This window comes from Aythya ferina (assembly GCF_964211825.1).
Source record: "Aythya ferina genome assembly, chromosome: 13".
Lineage (NCBI taxonomy): Eukaryota > Metazoa > Chordata > Aves > Anseriformes > Anatidae > Aythya > Aythya ferina.
The window spans coordinates 19,024,088-19,043,072 of NC_140311.1; the positions used below are offsets into that span (position 1 = coordinate 19,024,088).

The 18,985-nt window shown below is 40.8% G+C and overlaps 1 protein-coding gene and 1 long non-coding RNA gene across 2 annotated transcripts in view; one reads left to right on the top strand and one right to left on the bottom strand.

Moving 5' to 3' along the window:
* TENM1 (teneurin transmembrane protein 1) overlaps window positions 1-18,985 on the top strand; it is a 1,172,023-nt gene that overhangs the window by 210,943 nt on the left and 942,095 nt on the right. The window lies entirely within an intron of this gene.
* Window positions 244-4,463, bottom strand: LOC311443940. The gene is made up of 2 exons (XR_014697574.1): window positions 4,286-4,463; window positions 244-777 (listed from the first exon to the last, which is right to left on the bottom strand). It is a non-coding gene; the product is annotated as an uncharacterized lncRNA (long non-coding RNA).

Here is an 18,985-nt window from a genome sequence, read left to right on the forward strand (position 1 = left end):
GTACAGCAAAATATGAAAATGTCAATACATGTTTTCTAAATATTTAACATAATTCTCTTGCTTAATTATTTAGATCACATCCACAGTTCCCTTGAAACAAATTTAAAGTTTTACAAAGTACAATGTAAACTGTACAAGCAGGTTTGTGTACTGACACTACTGAATAAGGAAAAATTAGTCAGTTTCCAAATTAAAATTCAAGGATTTTTTTCATGTGCCAAACCAGATAAAAGAACTAAAAAGTTACAGAGGAGCTGTAAATGTTTTATTAATGTTTTGGCTTTGCTTTACCAATAATGTTTTTATTGTTTTCTTCTCTTTAACTTCATTCTGTATACATTATTTTTCTTTTGTAGTTTTATTGACAGCTCTTAAAATTAAAACAGAAAATTTAATCTGGGTCTGCATACACTGGGAATTTTAGTTCACAGGCTTTAATCTCGCAATTTTTCCTCCTTTGCAAAATATTTCTTTAGGTGGGAGCCAACCTATGACTTTGCTATAATGGGAAGAGCTGTGCAATAAGAGATTGGAAGGAGAGAGGAGAAGGCAGGTGTTGAGGTCTTCTCTTCAGTCAGGTTAGAAGAGTTGAGGCAGTATAAGGACGAGGAAATTGTACTTTTTTCTCCTGCTAATATGTCTGTAGGAGTGTTGGGACTGCTTCCAACCTCTGCATGCCTGTTGGGATCCTGGGCATCTCAAAATCCAACAGTTCCTCCAGCCCTTCCCAATGTTCCCGTTCAGCCAGGTTTGTGCTACTTAAGAGCTCTGCAGTTCCTGTGGAGGAGCGTTCTGTTTAGGGCCATCTAGTTCATGAATCCTGTTTTGCTGTGCTCAGTTTTGCTCATTTTACCTGGTGTGTTAAACAATCAGTGGGTTGTAATGCCAAAAAGGTTCTGTGAGTCTTAGTTTTCTCCAAAAACTGCAATAATCACTGACAGTTCACAGGGGTTGTTACTTTTATCCTTCCCAAAGGTAATAAAATCTACCAAAATGTGGTGCTAATCCTGTAAGTTTTGCATTAATTACATAAATAAAAAGAGGATTGATTGACTGCCCTTATTTATTCAATAATAAGCAATAGGGGATAGGGTTATCCTGTGGTAATGAGACCCTGTGGTGTTATACGATTCATCATATAGATTAGTTCCTTGAATTCCAAAATAAAATTAACTAGAGCCCTTCCCAATGCTCCCCGCTTTAGGATTTTGCTGCAGCAAAACGTCTATTGCATGGCTTGGTCTTTGGGGTCTTTCTCCCCATGTTTATAGAGATAGCATACTTTATACACAGGCATGTTTGTATTCCTTCTATTTTTTTCATCATAGCAGGAACATTGTTGAGTTTGGTTTGTATCCTATTTACTTTAAATTTTCAGTTGTAACTTTGCCTGGAGCCTCAGCATTAAGCTCTCCTTGCCAAAGAGGTCATGAGAGCGTTGAGTCAGATTTTAAAATAGCAAGCACCAGAACCCCGTCTGTGCTCCTCTTCTTCTTGGTTGCATCTTCTTCCCTTACACTCCCAGTTACTCTGCCTTATTCTGGATGCCTGTCACACTAATATACCTGCAAAAAGCAGAATTTCCTCCACCGTGCTTTTATTTTGAGGTGCCTAAACTGCAGAAGTACAAAATGTCCTCAGTCAGCTCCTTTGATCTCCCAAACGCTCCGGGAGCTGGGAGCTTTCAGCTGCACTCTGCACCACCTCTTCTCTGCAGTGCAGTTCACAACCAAGTGGTAAATTCCACTTAATATGAAACAATAATCTAAGACCTTAAAAATACAATGCACTTGATTTTTTTTTTAGTATTTTAAATAAAAATTTTTGCACTAGGTGTTCACTATTCATACACTGCAGCTTGAGGCTTACTTACTATTTACTATGCAGTCATTTATTTTCCTGGTTTATTTAAGAAACATTAAACCCCCCTAGATCAGCACCTATCCACCAACAGTTTAACTTGTTAGAAATAAATTTGCCCTCCCTAACAACCTGTCCCTTAGAAAACTTTGGGAGGATGCATATCCCTTAAACATCCACAAGTCTGGCTCTCCTTAGCAGGGAGGATTGCAGTGGTGAAAATTCCCTCCCTCCTCCATCCCAGGCAAATACTGTCCAGAGGAGCCCTTGGGAGATGAGGTCCTGGTGATCAGGACTAGTTACAAAGCATGTTTAAGTGATCCCAGTGTGAAACCTGATCTCGAGATGGAAATCATCATCATTTCTTCTGCCCTCTAACGTGGAGGCAAGTATGGCTCGCTATTTTTACCTTCTCCCCAGCACTCCACTGCAGCCCTCAAGGGCAGAGTTTAATGGCAATCTTTATGACCCTTGTCAAAACTCATACTTTTAAAACAATGGGAGGAGAATTACCGGGGGAATATAGGTCTGGTGTGGGGCAATTTAACTTTCTGGCTAGAAGGAAAATCCAGGACACTTAAAAATATAAACCAATTTCTACCGGTTATTTTTCACTTTAAGACAGTAAGGCAGCTTGTAAAGCCTATCAAATGCCTGATGTGAGCTCTAATGAGTTTTAACCTTGCTTTTTGCACAAAAAGCTTTGCAGACTTCCTGTGCTTGTTGAAAAATGTGGTATTTATGGATGCACAGATTGTTTCAAAACCACTCTTTAAAATCCCTGTGGACACCAGCACTGCTAATATTCATGTGCTAGCATTTGAATCTTCCTAGAAATGCAGTTTTCAGCTCCATTTTTTACTTCCTACAATATTCAAGAGGTGAGTTAACCTGTGACTGCATCAGAAAGAGGCTACCATCAGGAAGATGTTGTTTTCTCTTGGTGGCCCACAGTTCTCTGATGTCCTCCTAGAATTCCGATAGGAGGGAATGGCTTTGTTCCCTCTGACTAGGAATTCCAGAAAGATAGATGGACCTGAGCACAATGTCATACATTTAAAAATGCTGGAAGACTGATTTAGTACTTGCTGACAACTTGGGTACACACTATAATCTTGCTTCAGACACTGTCTAGAACAGTGCTGTCAAAATACTGTTTGGAAAGTCACTCTTCGGGCAGCCTCAGTGACAAACTTCGGAATTAAAATCCCATATGGTGTGATAAGCTTCTTTTTAAAGCGCTGAATGCGGGAGGTATCACCATGAGCTGTGACCATGCCATTTTTTTTTTTTTTCATTTTGGAGGTAATGGGTATGTGGTGTTACATAGCATCAGTAAATAACATGCAATACTAAGTGTTGAATGTAAACTAGAGTCATCCCCAAGAATATGCTTGTGGGTTTTGTTGTTGTTTTATTATTTACTAAAAAAAAAAAAAGTCTGCTGCCTGTCCCCAGGGGCTGGATTTAAAAGAGGAAAGCCAGCTTTCCTCATGTTGGAGACAAATGCCCTGCACATGCTGCAAACATGCAGAAGCGGGTTGTATGGAGACAGAGGAAATCAGCCTAGGAGGCTGAATTGTGGTCAGGGAGGGAGGGAGATGCTAAAGGAGCATTTGGACTGTGTGACTGTGGCTAAGGTGATTATTAATAAATAGAGATTGTGCCTTACTTTCTGGATGAATTAGTTCCTCCAAGTAAGAAGGTACCTTTCTCCAGCTGGAGGGAAATTGTGGCCTCAGGACAAGAGTCACAGAATGGATTTCAGTAGGGATGGAAGGAAGAATGAGCATTTATCTGAAACAAACCCCTTTAATTTCTGCTTATGTCCTCTATATGTATGCTATTACAGGTACCTGACGAGATGGTTCCTCTCTTGGATGAACATTAGAAAGTCTGGCCTCATCTTTTTTTCTTTACTGCTTCCCTGATTAAATTGCAAATATTCAGAATCACCTTGTATCTCAAGTATGAAAGATCAGTTCAGTTTGCTTTTTTAAGCCATATCTTTCAGCGTTTGAGCACTATTTACATAGCCTTAATCGTAGATTTAAGTTGCAGCATAGTATAATGCCAACTTCCCTACCATCACTCTTCATACCCTGCAGAACTTCCTGCATTTTGGCCATCTGCTAAATTAGAGACAGAGAAAAGGAGCAAACACCTGAACCAAGCCAGACTGATCAGAATCTTAAAGTATGTTCAAATTGGCCAGTTGCAAACTGAACCCCCCCTATACGCATATTTGCTTGGTGGGAACATACCTATGAGCAACTCTTACACTGTCTGAGCAAAGTCCTTCCCCTTCTGCCTACTGTCCACCTGTTTTGAGTGCAATAACACAGACTGTCTAGCCATGACCTCTCTTTTATTTGAATTAACAGGGAGATGGCCTATGTAGAGATGTGGAAATAGCAGCACACACCTTGTAAATGTGGGTCGGCTCCTGGTTAGATCCTTGGTGATACATACGCCTTTCTTCTTGTTTTCTGTGTGCTTACATGACTAGAATAGGAAAAGTTGTTGTGGAGGAATAAATAAAATTCACAGTGCTCTGTTTCTGTAATCTTGGTTGTGTCATGCAGGAGAATGAGCAGGAACTGGACGCACTTCCTCAGTGGGCGTTGCTCTGAATGCACACAGCACAGGCTTTCCCCAGTAAACCCAGGCTGTAATGTTGCTCCCTCCAGTTCCAAATTCCAATAAAGAAGCCTGTTTCCTTGGGTGTTATGTGACCGCATTGCCTAGTGATTAATGCAGCGTGGCACCCCTTGATGTGCCCTCCTGCCATGGGAGTGGAGCGAAGCATCCTTACATCTGGTAGCCATGCTTCAGCTCCTGTGGGGGAGATGGCATTTGCCTGCTGCAAGGGTTCAGAGGGCCAGAGGAGGTTTAATTTAGTAGAGGTTATGATGCAGGGTTTTGAGATGTGTAGCCCTGTATTATTTTGAAGTATTTTTTAAAAAAATCAGATGTTTGAACTTTATAAGTGCTAATGTATAAAGCACCAATTAAAAAAAAACAACCAAACAAAAAGTATAGCATTAAAAAATTCTTCAGCTGGGGAAAAGGTAGCAGTCTTCTCATCTACCCTTTTTTTTTCTTTTTTTTTTTCTAATTGTTAATTATGTATCTTAATTATCTTAGTTTTTACTAAAAGAAAACACTGGGATCCTGTTATTTTTCCTTCTGAGAGGGAGAGAGGTTTTTTTTTTCTAATCAGCGAGCAATGAGAGCAATATGGTGTTTATTCAACATGTAGAGGCAGGAAGAAAAATCAAGAACAAAATAAGCAGTCAAAAACTCAGCTATGAGGCTTACCATTACCAATAAAATTTTACCTTGTATATAAAAGCATGTGTGAGTCTTTCAGGTCAAATCCAACACACTTTTTGTGCTTTATTAGTTTCTTTGATGTCAAAGGGACTAACTCGAGCTGTTGAAAATAAAGTATGAATTACCTCTTTGTGTGATGAAATATAATTTATTATTTCCAGAAGCTCCATCAATTCTGTATATCCTTGGGCAAGTCTGATATTTTGAGATGCTTGGAAGACCAATAAGCAACCTATATTTTCAATGCTGGCCTAGCTGAGTCTATAACCTACAAAAACTATACCCAAGGACTCCTGTTGAATATCTGTTCTGCTCTGTTGCTATTTACTTCTGATTACTTGTAATATTATAGATTTATTTTGGATGTGAGTGCCAGTTGCAAGACAAGATATTGATTCAGAATACCTGGTAATAGAACAGTAATTGCTTTGCTTTAAAATTAAGTGACCATACTCATTTTAGAATCTATGGTATTTCATCATTTCTAGTAGTATCTCATGATATGAAATAGAAGAGAATCCACACCCGGTAACCCTCACAGAATCAATAGTTCATGTTGTATTTCATGAACAAATGACACTTTTTACCAGAAGTGCATCTGATTTAAACAAATGTTTCCTTTCCAGGGGGTGGGAAGAAACAAACAAACAAACGCAAAATGTACCTTTTGAATTATTTGTAGATACTTGCATGTAGATATTAATAGAAACTATTTTTATTTTTGTTCATATAATTCTGCATCAGTTTTATATTACGTTAATAAAATGACTTCAAATTAAACATACTCTATAGGTTCTTATGAATACAAATGCAATACAAAAGAAATAGTCTTCAGTAAATAATAGGTTTTGATCTCCATTAGCATATTTAATAAGTAGAGAGAGAGAGGAGAAAAAAGCACTGCTTCCAGTACTGATTTACTATATTATGTTGGAAATGGGTTCTGGCGTATTTGTATTTTCCAAGATTAAATTCCCTGTGGCATGTAAATGTATTTTCTAAATTGTGAAGTCACTTGCATTTTTAAAAACATCTGTTTATGAATATTGTTGTAATAATAATTACTATTTACAAAGTTTTAATCAGGAGAGTGAAATTTTAAATGAAAAACACTGGAGGGAATGGATTTTTACCTTCTGGTCATTACTGCCACATCTTATTCTTCTGCAGTCTGTCAGTTCATTTTTCCCCCTTCTTATTTTATCTCCCCCTTAAGTGCATGTTTCCTTTCTCTTTTTTTTTTGTTTTTTTGCCTCTTACCAGGGGCATGAAAACCCGAGACCGAGGCTACTGTATTACAAGGCCTTGCTTGAGAGGGGACGAGTGAAAGGATTTATTGAGGGACTTTCACATTCAAAAAGATTAACTTGAACTTCCATAAATTTGGAGGAATGGGGAACCTGGTGTGACTGCTAGTGACAATGTACTCACGTGGTGAGTAGGGAATCACCACCAAATATGTACCAGTTTACAATAAATTCAGTCAGGAATCCTATCCTCTGGTTCAGAACCATGAAAAAAGAGATAGTCACTTAGTTTTGGGAAAAAATATCTAATAATTGGGCTTGATGTTCAAAGGAAGAAACAATTAAGTAGCTTAAAGTGTTTTTCTCTTCCAGCTCCATTTATCTCTGCAGTGGAGCTGAGGAGGGCTTTACAAAAGATGCCCTGAATGAACAAGTGGAAAAAAAAATCATTATGTTTTAACACCTTGAAGGAGCTGTGCTTTTTACAGTACAACCATTCTTTTTTCAGACCCTCTAGCATCTTAATCAATTAAAGACCACAGTGCTGAAACCAATTCATGCAAAGGCTACTTTAAAGTGTTTTTGCAGTGCAAAAAAACATATCTTTAAAGTTGCTATAAAGGGATTTTGTCTACATGTAAATCAGCCCCAGTGTATCATGACAATTCCCTGAGGTTTTGAACATTTTTAATTCTGTGGGCACTGGATCTGAGCTTTCTGGAAGTAATGGTAAGAATAACAGGAGGAAAAGTTACTTTGGGTTCATTATCCCCAGGGGGACGAGAGACGCTTTTGTCTTTTACATCATACGTATGACTTTTATACCATGTTTGTTTTGATTGTAGTTGAATATCCTCCATTAGTTAGTTCATTGAGCAATGTTAGCATCAAGATTGTATTTTTTTTTTTCTTCTTTCATTTTCTTGTTATCAGAGTTGGTTGGTGAAATGTTTTTCTTGCTTTTTAGATACTACATCTTCACAGCTCCTGGAAAAAATAGGCTTAAAGGAGTGTATATCTTATCCAGAACAGAAAGGACATGTTTGGATTTGCCTTTCCAACTGTAAAGGTTTATTTTAGACTTTTGGACTCTGGCCCTAGTAGTGTCTCAAATTTTCCCAGGAATTTCCAGATTTTTTTCCATACAGAAAATTTGTCTTGAATAGAAATACTTCATCTGCTTCATAGAGCTAAAGAACTTTTGTTGTTGTTGCTTATATATGTGTTTTCATCCACCTAACCTGGAGGGGATATGAATGGAAATGGAGATTGAAAGGAACACTTCATTCTTTTTATTCTCCAGCAGGCTAAAATATTAGCATAAACTTTTAAAACTATACTCATTAGCTTTCAGCAGGACAAACTCTTTTTCTGAACTGCATGGAGTGCTTTGGGGCAGTCACAGAGAGGTGGCAAGAGGTCCTGCAAAATCACTGACTGTCCTCTGGCTGAGAAGAATATCAATGGCTCAATGGGGCCTTGGAAGGAAATGTGTAATTTCCACATTATCAAGCTTAAAGTTGTTCAGAAAGCCTCTAGATTATGCTGATTGCTTCAATTTTTATTATTAATTTAAGAAAACAAATGTCAAAATATTGACATTCTTGTAGAACTGAAGTTGGGATTTTGCATAGCTTACAAGGAGAGGAGTAGCAGTCACGTTGTAATCCCGTTGCAAGAGAGCTCATTACTTGTAGCTAGTGCCTCCCATTCACTTTACAGGTGATGCCATTTGTTTGCAGAATAGAATTGCTTGAAAAACTTGGCAACATTATCACCCTATCATATTTCCTCGTGTATTCTGTATTTCTTAGTGTCTGAGCATCACTAACTTGCCTCCTTTTTTTTTTTTTTTTTTTTATTCTTTCTGGTTACTGCAGCTGTGATAGCAGGAAGCCCCAGGCTAAGCATTGCTAACAGCAAGAATGCTTTTAAGGCTGCTCCAGGAGTAGACAAGTGCCACGCATGGCATGTGTATATGTTATCCCCTCCTCAGACTTTCTGTTGCTCATTCTGCTTCTTCTGGAGGAGAGTTTCACTCCTGGCAGCCTTCCTCTGCAATCTAAAACACCGTCTTTGAGCTCCTCTTGCCCTGAGACAACAGGGAGCCCTGTCAGCACTAGAGGAATCAAGCATTTCTGGAGAAAGTAAGAAAAACCCTGACAATAAAAAGAAGATCTAGCAGGAGAAATAAATTGAGATAGTGGTGGAAAGAGGAGGAGGAGTGTGAAGAGAACATATAAAGGCAGAAGAAGAGAGAGGATCAAAAGGGAGGGGAGATGAAAAGCAAGAGCAGAACTGTAGGGGAGAGAACAAGGAAAGCACTGCAGCAGCAACAAAAAGCTTAGAAAATAAATAAATAAATAAAAAGGTCCACAAAAAAAACACACAATGTTGGTATGTTCAAAATTGACTTTTCTTTAGCTCTGCGGTGCAACAGTATGCCCAAACTTAGTTTTCACATCTACATAGTGGGAAAGCAACCTAACAATCTAACAATCTTGGCTATTATTTTAATGCAAAGTGCCAAGACTGACAGTGAGACTTTCCCCTATGCAATGGTAGATGTCTTGTCTCCTTTGGGGACAAAAGATTATACTTTCCTTTGTGAGGTCTATACTTACATCCTGAAGCTACTCTGCCTTGCAGAAATAATGTGTAACCACTATAAGCTGTGTCACACACAACCTGCAGTCAATTCCTGCCTGCTCACATTTGCCCAAGAAAAAGATAAATATTCCTTTGAAAGCAACAGAGAGATTGTGTATCTGCCTTTTTGTATTAACTTTAAAAGTAAGAAGATAAGTGGTGCATTATTTTTTTGTCTTTTAAAGTGCCATTTAACTTTCCCAAGCAGCTGATTACGTATTAGGAATGCAAGGATAGGAGGGTGCTTTTTGTCTTATCTCTATGATTTATTGTTGAACTCTCAAACCATTGGATTCAGCCACCTGAAACCCTCACTCACCTTAACAGAACTGAAAAGTGCTTATGATTTTGATTTATTCTAAAAATATGTATATATATTTTTTTTATTATTATGGACCACAAACATAGTATAATGGCTTTCAGATCCCTAAGGAGAAGTTTTCCAGCCTGATTCGCCTATTGATATTGTAAGATAATATATTTTCCCTTATGGTTTTAAAGCCCAGGTTCTCAAAACCTGAGCTTAAAAGAAATCCATCTGGAACTTGAGAGTTAGTCTATAAGGAAGTCATGTTTTAAGGTGCTGAGACAGATGCCTGCAGACTGCAAAGTCTGTATCCAATGGAAAACAGCACCTTCATATTAGCAATGCTGGAACAAAGTATATCTAATATGTAGTTTTATAAATGTTTCATTTCTCCTTTTTTTTGAGCAACATTTGTTTTATGTCTGCTTCCCTAAGGTAATGGACATGGCACTGTGTGATTCATCGCAATATGGCACGACAAGAAAAATACCTCAAAGATACAATATGGTTATCAGAAAAATATGGGCCTTTTTGATATTAAAAACATATAAGGACGTAGTCTAGAGATGTAAATGCACGTTACTCCTACTGGGACTAAACTTCATTTCTGTTTGGATAAGAATTGAAGAGTGTAAGTGCTTTAAATTGTCAGTGAAAACACATGATTTGTCGTGGTCTGCTGACTAAAATCACCTCCTTCAGATCTGCGAGTCGTGTTTAACCACCAGCATAAACAAATACAGGGCTGAACACTGCTGTCTGCACTCTGGAGGGGAGAAGGACTCTGAGGTTTGGAGACGCTGCTGTACCACAGTTCATGCTCCTGCTTCAGCTCATAGGGAATTCCCTGCAGCTTGTATGTGGCTGGGCCACTGCTATTTCCTATGTGAAAGTATTGCTTTGCCGTCTGGGAGCTGCTCTGCAGCTAATAGAGCTCCTCCATCTAATCAGAAGTCACCTTGCTCTCCACAGCAATGTTCCCTGCTATTTTGGGGAACATCACAGTAGGTGTTTCCCTGTTGTAGTACCAGACACTTCATGTTCCTGCTCCTCAACAAGATGGCAAGAGAAATCAAGGGGAAACGGTTCAGGGGTTGAGATAAAGACAGGGAGGTTGGTTACTGTTGTGAGCAGAACAGACTTGACAAGGGGAAAATTAAAATACTTTATTGCCATTAAAGTAATAGTTGGATGGTAAGAAACACAAACAAAATCTTAAGCACCCTTAAAAGAAAGGGGGTGACCATTTCTTCCCAGGCTCAACTTCACTGCCAGCTCCTTTCCCTCCCCTGTACCCCAAGCAGAGCAGGAGGATGAGGATCAGGGCTGTGGTAAGCCTGGGACAGCTCCTCTCTGCCCTCCTTCCCCTGCTCCAGCATGGGCTCACCTCAGGCTACAGGAGCCCCAGGCCTGGAGCCCCTTCTGCCCTGACCTCAGGGCTGTTTCTCACGATTCCCCCCTCACGGCTGGCACCATGTTGCCCCTTTTGAAATCCTTTTTCCCTGAGGTGCTCCCAGCACTGCTGCTGGGCCCTATGGTGGGGCTGCTGGAGCCGTCTGGCACTGGCTGTGACCGGCCTGGGGCTGCCCCGGCCTCTCCTCACAGCGCCCTACAGCTCTGCTGTCTGTGCCATGGTGTGAATCTAATCCATACTCTGAGATAATTCAGTACATCTCCATCTTTCCAAAAAACATTTTGACTTTTGGAGCAGGTGCTTGCAGGAATCCTGGGTGCTTCTCTGCAGGCTGTGGGGCTTTTCAGTGTCTGAAACATTCCTGTCCCTCTCCCTTCCTGCTCTGTGGCTGTGGCAATGGCGGCCTCAAGTAGTGCATCATGGAGGTCCCAGGTGGAGCCAAGACTTTGCAAGGCAGGGTCAGGACCAGCGAGGCACCTGTTGGGGCTCATGTGAGGCTTTAAGATTAGAAACTCCTCTTGAAACTAGGGGCAAGGACAGGGACAGGGACAGGCCCCAGGCTTCTCATATCTATCCCCAGCAGTGGGAGTCCAGATCAGAGCTAGCCTTGAGCAACCAGACCCCATCAAGGCAGTAGCTGTAGCACCTGCTCTTGTGCTCAGGGCCAGCATTGCTCTCCTGTGGTGACTGGGTCACCAGAGGCAAGTCTCAGGTTGGACTGGAAGAAGGCAAGTTCTGCCCATGAGGTGAGGAGAGCCCCTAGAGCCACAGGGTATCCCCACAGCCTGGGGCATGGCTACATGGTCAGCAGCCCCAGCCTCTGCCACATTGGCTGGAAAGCCCTTCAGTTTCCAGAAAGGCAGAGCTTTTCAGAAGCGTTAATTTGCTTTGCTTTCACTGGAGTTACTAGAAAGGAGAACTACAAAGCTGGCTAACCTTCAAGATATTCCAGGAAATAAAGCACACTTCTAATTCATATCATTTAAGCATCTGAGAAGCTTAAAAGCATGATAATAGCACCTCCGTCCCCAGTGCAGCCATTTTGCAGGCCTTTCAGAGATACAAAGGAGGATTTTAATCCCAGCTTCTGCTGTAAGTTTGCAATCATCTTTTTACTGAATGCTCTCTAAACACACGCTTATATTTTGCTGGCTTGGGGCATGTTTGAAAGCCCACAAAGTTACCAGCAATGTTGATCTTTCATATTTCAAGTATTTTTATTAGCTCCTCTATAAATACTCCCTCTGGTAAGCATATTTTCAAGAATATATTTGGGAAATAGACAAAACAGGACCGGAATGTGAGTCTGTGTAGGAATTCCCCCTGCAGTACTTATGCCGGGCTGATGGCCAGGAGGAGCGCAAGTGGCCAAGGTGTGAGAACAGCAATCCCACGTCTGCTGGTGAGTGAACCTCAGTAAAACCCACCTGAGACTGTTGTTGAAATAAATCAACTAAAAGTCTACGTGAAAAATAGAAAAAATTGTGAAACTTAGCCCAAACTGGGATTCAATTCACTAGTGTGGTGAATCATAATATTTTGATAATGTTGTTCATTTCACTGCTTTTGTGCTATTCTCCCTGTTGTGCTGCTGTGAGGGGATAATGGAAAGGGGTGAGATCTAGGCACTAATACAGTCCTCGCCCTCGTAAATGCTAAACAAGCTTCTCCAAATGGCATGTTATCAGCTCTGCCTGATGGTCTCCTCTCTGGGGTGCCAGTTATAAAACACATGTCCCGTAAAGCAGATCTACTGACGTTGTGAGCAAAGATAAATTATCTCCAGAGGCCACCCAAAAGCAAAGTTTCCCCATTTTTCCTGTTCCCACAGAATGAAGAATTGCCCAGTAAAGGGCACTGCTTGTGCTGGGGACTGCAGACCCCGTGCTGCTGAAAGAGGTGTCAGTCCAGCACTGGGCACCCCTACATCCCCTTCTCTTGCGTTGCCCACCAGCATCCTGACACATTACCGTGTGACAGAGGAAGGTGAGTGCCTGCTTTTGTGCCATTTGCTGGGCAGCAGATATTCTGTGACAAGGAGCTGAGCTTCCCTCTCCACGCTATTTCCACATAGGCAGCTGAGTACCTGCCTGAATGCTCAATGCACCCGAATGCTTCTCTCTCTCTCTTCTTTATACTTATTTCTGCTTTTTACTAGAGCTATTAGAAGCATCAGGGCCTTAACAGTCCCTAGAGTGCATCTCCTGAAGCAGAGGCGCTCTGGATGGGAATGCTGTGAAGCAGCACAGGCAGCCTGTAAGTGCTGATGGCTGCTTGGGGAATACACTGAGGGCTGGAGCTCGTGGAAGTGGTTATTCTAAATTCTAAATTAAGTTGGTATTGAAGTTTGCACTTGATAGATTGGAAGATATATGTAGTGGTTAAATATGTTACTGCATTGGGCACTGGAAAAGTCACTTTCCCAGCAGGTACAATGTAGTGGTACCAGAGATACCACTGGTGTTTTCTATCATGTAGGAAGGACATCTCACATGTGACCCCATCTCTAGAGTTAGGACAGGAAGTAAATGCAGGGTGATAATTCTCAGTAACTTGGAAATTGGACACATGGAAAACCAAATGCTGTTCTTAGTCCTTCCAGCGAATCACTGATATTACAAGGAAAGGATCATCAGCTCAATTTGTCCTTTAAGAACAGCAGTTTTCAGAATTAACTTTCAAAATGGGGCCATGACCCTTGTGATGGTTTCTGAATGCTGCTCCCTCATAATAAATGCAGAAATCATACTCTAACCACACTACTAGTTACCTATTTTACATTCAATCTCTCTTGGTTTATTATTTAAATACAAAATTATATTAATCATCTTGTGAGAGCTAGAGTTCCTTGTGTCTCTCAGCTTTTCACAGAAGGAAGGTTTCCACGGCTGCTGAGGCTGTCATGTAAATCTTTTGGGATGGAACATCTCCATCCTCTGTGGTGGCCCTGGGTATCACAAGGTTTTTTCCAAATTGCCAGATGCTCTGTCATCAAAAGAACTACAACAACACAGTGCTGTTTCCTTCACATTTTTGCTTGGTACAAACAAGAACCTGTTACCAGCCCCAGAAATACAGAAGAATCAGATGAGCTTTCCAATAATTTCAAGGTGCACTGGGATTCTAGTGCTAAAGAGTCTGAAAGAGAGCACTGCAGAAGTGACTGCAGAAGGCAGGTCCTGGCCATAGCACAGGAGAAGTAAGTAGTCTGCACAGCTGAACGCTATCATGGTACTGCTGAACATCTGATCCCTTCTGTAAATTTTGTGTATTATTTTGTTAGTAAAAGACAATCATAGAATATTCAACTTTGAAGGGACTGACCACTCTCTTGGTGAAAAACCTTTTCCTGATATCTAGGAAAGGCCACAATCTGCCTTTCCAGCAGTGATAGAGGGAGGAAAATAGTGGTTGAAGAAGATAGTGATGTGTGAAAGGGACACTGCTTTACACTGGTTTTGATAAAAAGAACACAGTGGTGGAAACTGCTCTCCCATTTGGCTCTTCTGTCTGAAAACCTGAGGTCAGCATCAGTACGTGTGTGCCACTTCTGGCCACCTGTACAGTGAAACTCAGTTCCACAGCATGTGTGCAATGAATCCAGACTGCTTCCACCGCATGTGTAAATCAGTGGTCTTTGCAACAGACAAAACAGATACAGTACCAGGTCTGTCATACTCGTATCACTGTGTCAGAGCTGTTTCCAAAGAGGTGTCAGCAACCCACATCTCTGCAGCCCATTCATTCAAATTATCCTGACCAAATGTAAGGAAAGTCTGCTCTGACAGTCTGATGTTTTACTTACAGGAATGACGCAGTTCTAAATAAAATTAGGTTGAGATCCTGCCAATTTGAAAGCTATTATAAAACAAAAAAAAAAAACTGCTTTGCATCAAGAATGGTGGTTTAATGTCCTGGAGAAATACACAGAACATTGTATCTTGAGCTTTCTTATGTCAAAGTCTGGAGGAGGAAATTGTGTTTCATGTGTCTTCAATCCAACCTCCTAGGCCAGCTGGCGGCCCTGGAATCTGCAGATTGTAGTTGCATCTTTAATTGTTTTCCAATGAATCATTTTAAGATTTTTAAACATAATCCCAGGCCATTCAATTAACATCACTTCACAGTGCACATACTCTGCCATCCATCTGCTCAAGTTGTCTTTAAATGACACCGTCTTGTATCTGGTGTTCATAACTATCAAACATACCTCCAACATAATCCACCTTCTGTTCCCAGCTAGAAAAACAGATTTCACCATTTTTTATTCTAACACCTGTGCAGCTATCAACATTTTTCCACTGGAGGTTTGTCACTGGTGACTGTACATGTTGGAAACTGAAGTTACGCTAATAGATTCACAGACTGATATATATTATGGCCAGAAGGGATTATTGTCTTCTCTGGCCTCTTCTGTAATACAGACCATAAAATTTCCCTGGTACTGGTTTAATAATAATTTCCTAGTACTGGTTTAATAATAATATTTGAAACAAAGTCTGTCTGTTAAAAAAAAAAAAAAAGTTTCTACTTAACATTTAACTAGTAATAAATTAATGTAGGTACCCTGGGTATTATTTACACTCACTGACAAAAATGTGTACTTTTTTTTTCTCACTTTGAAAATGTTGAGTTGTGACTGCAAAGCTTTTGTTTTCTTTAGAACGGAAAATCCATCCACTTGCTGGCATCTGGGTGGCTAGCATCTAAACCTATATGAATAAATAAATAGATTTGCATCCTCTTATTTTTATTTTTATTTTTATTTTTATTTATTTTTATTTTTATTTTTATTTTTATTATTTTTTATTTATCATAAGTAATATTTGTAGCCATTGATTACTCTTGGAGCTGTAACTCCCAAATGCTTTTCCTCAAAACGCAGCTATAGAAAGAAGACAGCACACTTGCTATTAGGTGCAACAGTTGTGAATGTAAAATAATATAGACTCTCTAGTATGACCTTAATCTCAAGAGTAAGAGCAAGACTTCCTATTCTTCTTCTTTGCACTGCACTACAGTTTTATAATCTTTTATTCCGTGCCTGTCAGTAGTTTTGTGGCTCCTTCCCCAGGAGGAAGGTGCTGTGGGGCTCCCTACACAGCAGCTCAGCAGCTTTCCTGCCCATCTTGCTTGCTCTAGCTCTTCTACTTTGCTCCTAGTTTTCTTTTGGGGCACCTTGTAAACATCTTGAGTATACAACTCAAAGAATAAAATACCCTAGAAGAAAGTCACTTTTTTTTTTTTTTTTTTTTTTTTTTTTTTTCCATAAGCTTAATTAAACTCTGGTACCCATTGTTTAGGGATATTCTGGATGTTGAAGGTTTGTTGAGTTCAAGAAACACGGTTATTGAGTGAATGAATCTACACAGGGCAATTAAACACCAGGAACCTCTGACTCAGGGCATCTCTCACCCACAGATCACCCGAACCTGTGGTAACTTATGGTCACTAGCAGGGTCCCTCAAGGCTCCATTTTAGGGCCAGTCCTCTTCAGTGTCTCTATAAATGATTTGTATGTAGGACTAGAAGGTGTTTTGAGCAAATTTGCTGACGACACCAGACTAGGAGGAGTTGTGGGCTCTGATGAGGGTGGAAAGGCCTTGCAGAGAGACCTGGACAGATTGGAGAGCTGGGCGATCACCAACCGCATGAAGTTTAACAAAAGCAAGTGCCGGGTCCTGCACCTGGGACAGGGCAACCCTGGCTATATGTACAGACTGAGCGTATTGTTCCGCTCTACTCTGTGCTGGTGTGGCCTCACCTCAAGTGCTGTGTGCAGTTTTTCAGTACCACAGCACAAGAAGGACATTAAACTGTTGGAGAGTGTCCAGAGGAGGGCGACAAACATGGTGAAGGGCCTAGAGGGGAAGACATATGAGGAGCGGCTGAGGGCACTGGGCCTGTTCAGCCTGGAGAAGAGGAGGCTGAGGGGAGACCTCATCGCGGTCTACAACTTCCTCGTGAGGGGGAGTGGAGAGGCAGGTGACCTGTTCTCTGTAAACACCAGTGATAGGACCCGTGGGAACGGTGTTAAGCTGGGGCAGGGGAAGTTTAGGCTGGACATCAGGAAGAGGTTCTTCACCGAGAGGGTGGTTGCACACTGGAACAGGCTGCCCAGGGAAGCAGTCACTGCACCAAGCCTGTCTGAATTTAACAAGCGATTGGACTGTGCACTTCGTCACACGGTCTAAACTTTCGGGTAGACCTGTGCAGTGCCTGGAGTTGGACTTGATGATCCTTATGGGTCCCCTCCAACTCGGGATATTCTATGATTCTATGACTCTTATTTACCAGGCAAGGGGCAATACCTGTGAACTCTTTGTAGGCATGCTGTAAGTTCCTACAGCTGGGGTGGTGCCTTGGAGAAGGTGTTGGGGCTTTCAGGGGTGCTGCAGTGATCTGGGTGGTGGGGTTTGTGGTGTTTAACTTCTGTAGCACCAGCACTGTGTTGGGGTCTACCAGCTGTTCTCGTGGATCACCCTGCTATCAAAGGATGGGTGTAATGCGAGCCACAGGGACGTGGAAGCTTTGAGCACCTTGGCTCTCCTTTCATGAGGACTTATTGATTGCCCAGGGGCCTTTCTGCATTTGAAGTGTTGTTCTTCAGAGTCGGCTGCAAAAGGTATTATAAGATTTCTTACCATAAGCCATGCCCTGCATCGTCTTTCCTGGACTCATAGGATGACTCTTTTCTAACTCCTTTTTTTATTATTTTTTTATACTTAAGTTTGAGGAGATTTGAAGGAAAAAATGTTATGTTTTATATATATATATATATTTGATGATTACTGTATCTATGTAAGTAGCCTGTGTCCCTGGATTTACTATGTTATCACTATGAATCTATTTTCTGTGTGTGCTTAATGGGTGGCGAGTGCTTCAGCATTTTACAGCTTTTCTGTATGTAATTGTTAGTGAAAAAATGCTATCTCATTAATACTATGGGTGATTTTCTATCCCTGTAACATTAAGTGACTATTATAATATTTTTCGGGTTTTGATATAGATTATGTTGATATTTTTATGTAAGTTCTTCTTATGTAAGATCTTTTACATAAGGTCTAGTCTTACAAAAACAGTTGGTATCCATGAACCATTTGGCTTCCTCCAAAATCCTGTTTTTCTAATGTTAAAAGTGGTAGCACATAAGGTACAGCATTCCTCCTTATGTAATATCTTAAATTTCCCTAAGAAGTCTAGGCACCTATCACACACACAAAAGTATCTTCTTATGTGACTGTCCTTTCCAATGGTGATGTATGGAAGAGCCTTACTAGGCATGTACGCAGTGAACACAGGTGTCTTGCTCCATCCTTGCTCCATTTTTCATTTACTCCCTCTATATTTTTGCCCTTTAGGAAATACAGAGACTGACTTCTCATGGTTATACTGCCTGGTGGATAGCAGTGGTCTCACTGTCGCCACTGCTCTCCCTCTTCAGGATCATCAGTGATGAAGTAGGACCATATTATTACAAACCTGAAAAAAAGCTACTTGGAAGTAAACAAGGAATTAAAGTTAAATTGCAAAACTTGTAAAATGAGGCAGTGATTTTAAACAAACAGAAGCCAGGAGATGTAAGACTGATTAGGGTTTTTGTATGTGGATGTTACGCTACAGAACTGATTTCATCCTTACGTGTTGCTTTTGCACATACTGCAGGCTGAAGTGATAACATTCCTGAGCATTTTACAGTTGGAATATATAAAGGGACAGTGAGGCAAGCAGAAGAAGCAAGTTTATTGTGGAGGAAAAAAAAGGGGCCCTGTGAATAGGATATGAGATGTAAACGTTAGTTGAAGTTAGTTTGCCTGTTGAGCAGAAGGTTCCAGCTATATTTGCTACCAATCTTGACACTGTGGTAGTTCATGGGGGGTTTGTGAGGAGCTGATGCTTTCAGCATCTATCCATGGAAGCCGTGAGATGCGCTGTGGTGCCCACCGATGTCCTGTTCCTACTGCAGCCCTGGGCTTGACAGGGATGCAGCCAGTTCTGCTGCAGAAATGAGAGGTGTTCTTGGTGTGGGGTATTACTTCAGCATGCCAATATACTTACTAGGTACTAAACCAGTCCAAATTATCTAATGATCTTTCTTTGTCTTGAGTTTATGTGTGCTGGTTTTTAATGTAGGTGCTGCCTGTGTTATGTCTCCTGTAATTAAAGTTAGCC